The following is a 5,976-nucleotide window of genomic DNA, read 5'->3' as shown; positions in this document are numbered from 1 at the left end:
AAGCTGGGGCTGGGGCAGGTGGATGCATTGTCAGCCCCCAGCTAGGAGTAGCAGTCCTCTTATGGGCCACCAAATGCTGCAGTCTGGCTGGGCACAATTCAAGAGCCACTTATCAAGCAGGAATGAACTTTATTTTTAGAACCCACACTCCACACCACGGGACCTCTTCAGGAATTCCGTCACAGCCCAAAGGCCACTACCAGCTTCCTGCGAGCCTCTCAACCCCCTTCCTTCCCACTCTTGAGGCTGATTGGCTGGGTCATGAGGGCAGAGCCAAAAGTTTCCCCCAATGAGCAGCTCTGTGGTCTGAAAGGGTGGGTAAACAGCCCAATGAGTATCACCGCAGAGGAGCCAATCAGCTGGAAGTTTGCTGGGGCTGCTAAAAAGCATTTTTCAATTTTTGTTTTTGGTACCAGGGATTGAACTCAAGGGTACTTGACCACTGAGCCACATCCCCAGCCCTATTTTGTATTTTATTGAGAGACTGGGTCTTACTGAGTTGCTTAGCACCTCACTATTGATAAGGCTGGCTTTGAACTCACCGTCCTCCTACCTCAATCTCCGTAGTCACTTGGATTACAGGTGTGCACTACCGTGCCCAGCCATCTTTCACTCTTGATAAGTGGGAGTCATGTGGATTGTGGGTAGTTTGTGACCAGTATACTTAGTATCTTCAGAGCAAACTTCACACTAATAAACCTTAGGTCAAGTGGAACTTGATAAAAAAATTCTCTACTGATATTCTGGGTATAAAATTGTAGTAACATTCTGGAATAGGTTCATATTCTGGGTATAAAATTGTAACATTCTGGAATAGGTTGAGAAATGAGTTATTAAAGATAGTAAAGTTACTGTTACATTATGTAGGAGATGAAAAGAGGAGATTAAATGGACAGAAAGAATGAAAGAAAAAATAAAAATAAAAACCAAGTTAAAAAGAAAGATGGATGGAGGAATTTGTGTTAGTGGCAGATAATGTAAGAGGGGAAAGTGGGACTAAGAGGAGCAACTCTGACCTAGGAAAACAAAAATAAAATTGTTTCCAAACTTTAAAATATTACAAGAATACAATCAAATATTGATGAAGGTATAATATATTGATAAAAGATAACATTTATTGATTCAAAATAAAAAGATCAAAACTGATATTAGTGCTCTATGTAATATCCAAGCCAAAGTGGAAAAATTTCTTATTGAGTCTTGCTTGTTTGGATTTCACCAGAATTTGGGACCTTTAGAAGATGCCCACCAATCTTCAGCTTTAAGTCTATGTTTCTCTGGGTGTGGCAATAGTGTGCACACCAGCTCTAAAAAAACTTCTAGGAGGCTCCCTCCATCTTTGGGATATTTGGTTCCCTATTAGCTTCCTGTTGGTTCAAAGGAGAGGGCACCTGATTTTCTGTGAGTAAGCAGCCTAGTTATACCATGTTAGGAGTATGGTCTTGTGTGCTCTGCTGAAGAAACACTCCATGTATCCAGGGCTGTCAAATCCAGGGTGTGGTACCAGTGTATATTTTGGAGGGTGTAAGGTGTGGCAGTGTAAGTTAGAGGTATTTTAACTTGTTTGATATGATACTGGGTGGCCCATGGGGAAGAATGGTACATGGCTGCACCCTTCTCTTGGGTGCACAAGTCAGTATACTTGAACCTGGGCACACTGGGAGGTAGATGGTGTTTGTGGGATGTAGTGTCCAGTATGCATGTGGTTTTCTGCTGGCCACTGTGGCTTGACAACCACTGTTGAGGCACAAGAAGAGTTCTTGCCCCCAAAGGCCTCCAAGTCCACAGAGTGGGACAACAGAATCCACCTTAATAGAGACCCTTCCAGATTTTGACAGGTTAATGTGGGGAAAAATAACTTACTTATTCCTGAAACAGGCCTTTGACATGCATCTCTTTCATTCACTGGTACCCATCCCTAATCAGTAGGCTATGGGTAATTCTCTATCTTATGATGCTCAAGGACATCATCAAGCTGAGCTTTCTCTCCTACTTCCCAAGACTTGACATACCATACATAATGCTGATCTTACTGCCTTGCTGACAGAGATAAGCTCTTGCTATCCTTTTATTCCCAGAAAGTGGGACACTAAATTTGAAAGACTGGAAAAAAATAGGTGAAACACTTCATGAGAAGCCACAGACTTCTATACCAGTCCTTCAAACTTGGTTTCTTTATAGAGATGCAATTGACAAAACCTCTCTTTTTCAACCTACCTGCTCTTCTCTTCTGTGCCTAACTATGCAGCCTCTTTAAATCTCCTGCTGCTCCTCCTGCAGCTGCACAACAGCCCTGGCAACAAATTCTGCCTGGAGTTGTCCTGGAGCCTCCCATGCATATATAAGACTCTTCTGACAAATTCACTGCCATTGCCTCTGTGGCTGGCTGAGGCAGACGCCCAGCCCCAGCTAGTTCCCAGTTAATTTAGTGTTTCAGACAAGCTGTGGAAGAGGGGAAATCTCATAGCCTACCTGTCTGTCCTATTAAGATAAACTCTGCTAAAATATGATAAACCAGCCAAAATATGAACAGTTACCTTTTGCTATATTGAAAGAGTTACAACCTTTAAATGAAAGAAGAAGTACAAGATTTGACTCTAATGTCACTGAAATTGTTTATCAGTTACTATAAGTAGACCTGAATTAACTATTTAAATGAGCAGTCAATTACAGGGTTATCAGACACAAATACTAAAGTCATGGTAATACTTTTATGGTATGGCTTTATGCATGGGCTCAAGAGGCCACCCAGTCTAGGGCATAGGAAATAAAAATAAAAAATATCCAAAGGCTCCCTGGGGCTACCAGGCTCTATCCTTTCTAATCCACAACAAATCATCACTTATATTCAACTGTATATGGAAAGTGTTACTAAATTTGCAAGATTTAAAACAAAAAAAGAAAGAACTCTCCACAAAGTATATAAATTGCAACACCATGCTTTAAGAGAATTTTAAGAGAAAAAAATGGTTACAACAGTTTTACTTACCTTTCAACTTCTGTTGGATCTCTAACATTCCTAGCCTTATATTTAAAATGTAAATTGCAGGACCTACAAGATTTACTAGACTTATAAAAAACTAGTTAAGCCCAAAGGAGAAAAGTGTCTCTCTTAAATCCAAAATACTTGGCTAGCTGTCTATGTTCAGCTGGCTTTCTTGACTAATTCCTCCCTAATGTTACAGCACAGAAAGACAAAAGGAAAAACATTCTAAATATACAAGCTTTCTTTTTGAGAAAAAGATTTTTCTTAAAGATTTCACAGGCTTCCAACTGACTCTTATCTAAACTACAAGTACACTCTGACCTGATAAAGTCAGTATTATGGCAATATAGGTTGTTAAGTATTTTATTTAAGCTGATGTATTTTTCTAATCAGTCTTATTTCATCTAACTATACAGGTTTTTACATTCTGTCTTTATCCAAAGGCCAATTTCTCCAGAGTTTACTCTCACATACATTTGAAATTTTCTCTTAATAAATCCTTAGGAAGATATGGACTTGATGATGTTGGGCATGTTTCTGATAAGCATCACAGACAAATAGCCCCCTATCTGAAACCATTGATTTCAGTATTCATCATAGCTGTTAGGTATTAAACCTAGCATTTCCAATTACACAAGCCTATTCTGTGTCTATGTATTATGTACTTGATATCAAAGTTGACATTTAGACAAAAGAGCGTTCATGAATAAAAATTAAAATTAAAAATGAATCCAAATAACTTAATTCAAATCAAGTCATCAAATAAAAAAAATAAGTCTTTAAGGTTCCATCTTATGGGTTTTTCTAGTGACCAAAAAATAAAATTTTAATTTCTAAAAAAATGTCTATGATATAATGTCCATTACTTCTAAAATTTTTTCTTCAAGAAAACAGGGATGATTAATACTTTTCAACATTTTTTCCTATGTTTTCATGTTACATTTAAAATAGTAAGTTAAGTTTAACATAAAAGGAATTAATCATCATGAGTTTAGTTTCTTCAATATGTAAATTAAAAATTATAGCTAATGCCAAACTGGTCTCTCAGTTTTTCCAGTTGTTAAAGTAACAGAATGCTACCTCCTTTTAAATTTAACTCCTTCTTTAAATAGGCTTTACAGAAAATTAAGAAGGATTATATATATATATATATATAAAATTATATAGTCCTCACTTTTCAGGCTATGATATTTTGCCTTTTACTGACATGTATATTCAATTAATTACCAAGGATCATACTGAAATTTTATCCTTAACAGGCATAGACATTTATGTTTTATACCTTATAAAAATTTTATCTCTACTATCAAGTCATATATATTAACAGATATTTTAACACCAATTAATTCTTACATGCCTCACTTACACATACTTTTTCTTCCTTGATTTCTACTGTTCTTCTTGTAGATGAAATAACAATATATACAGGTGGAGGTAAACAAAAAATAATAATATTGGTTCTTATTAATGAGAAATAGACTATTATACCCTACCTCAAATCTCTTTATAACAAGCTAAGTTAACTACCATTATCCTGGCACTAAGACTATTTTTTAATACTTTAAACATTATTACAGATTGGCTGTCTCTTGTCCATCAAGGAGGTCCATGGAACAGGGTAGAGGATATGGCTGCAGAGTCGCTAATCAGAAAGCAGGTCTCATTTTATCGTGCAATTACTATATTTATTCAGGCAGTAGCTAAGCAGAATTCAGGCAGCCAATAATGCAATTTCTTCTAACTGTCCTTCCAGCAACCAATTCAGGAGTAAGCCATGGAGCAAGTGCAGAAACTGCAACACATGACCTCATGCCCAGGGCTGTGCCTACAGGGTAAGTGGCCTGCCACTCATGCACCTAGCATGAGCAGAGCAGCCTGCCACTCAGAGGCCATTAACCTATGCCATGTATGCAGTAGTCCATGCACTTGTCCCCACAGATAACTAAACTTGTTCCTCTTATTTTTATAGCTCTGTTATGTCCTCATTTGGATTCCAACTTACTTTCTCTTGTTTTAATCCTTTATCTCCCTCTCTTATATAAAAAAACACACCAAAATTGCTGGACCTTTGACTAAAGGTAACACTCACACAGATAAAGCTGTAAAATCCCTTTGTTTTTTAAGATGCTATAAAATCCCATGGATTTTTTTTATCAAAATACTTGAACACTAATGAAGATGTTTTCCATCTTTTTTACAACAGGCTCATGCTATAGTTAACAACTGTTCTCAGTGTGTACCCTACCACACCCCTATGTGAAAATCTATAAATCCACAAGACCTACATTGCAATGTACTTTGATAAATGGATGTTACCCATTTCCCTCCTTTTCATCCTTGTTCCTTTCTTTATGTTTTTATTGATACTCATTCTGGGTTCATTAGGGCTAGTGCCCATAGGTCTAAAAGGGTATCTGATTACATTTCTTATTTATTAGTCTGCTTTGCCACCATGGGCAACCCTGCTCATTTAAAAACAAATATGCCCCTCCATATACATCTTGTGATTTTTCATAATTTTGTAATAATAAAATATAATTTTAAATTATAAAATTTCTCATAATTCTACCAGACTTTGGTTAAATGAGCATATAATACTCTTAATACTTGCCTTTTAGCAGTTGAAGACAGAAAATAATTAAAATTAGAGCTGAAATCAATGAAATAAAAACAATTGAAAAAATCAACAAAAAAATTGTTCTTTGAAAAAATAAAGAAAATTAACAGACCTAAGCTATGCTAGCAGAGAGAAAACTCAAATTATTAGAAAACTTGATGAAAAAGGTAATATCTCAAAAGACACTACAAAAATACAGAGGATAATTAAAAATTACTTTGAAAACTTAAACTCCAATAAAATAGAAGATATTGAAGGCATCAACAAATTTCTTAAGTCATATGATTTGCCCAGATTGAATCAAGAGGATATACACAATTTAAACAGACCAATATCAAGTGATGAAATAGAAGACACCATCAGAAGTCTACCA

Source organism: Ictidomys tridecemlineatus, chromosome 1 (assembly GCF_052094955.1).
Source record: "Ictidomys tridecemlineatus isolate mIctTri1 chromosome 1, mIctTri1.hap1, whole genome shotgun sequence".
Classification (NCBI taxonomy): Eukaryota; Metazoa; Chordata; class Mammalia; order Rodentia; family Sciuridae; genus Ictidomys; species Ictidomys tridecemlineatus.
The sequence above is the reverse complement of the archived record's forward strand: the minus strand, read 5'-3'. Positions refer to the sequence as shown.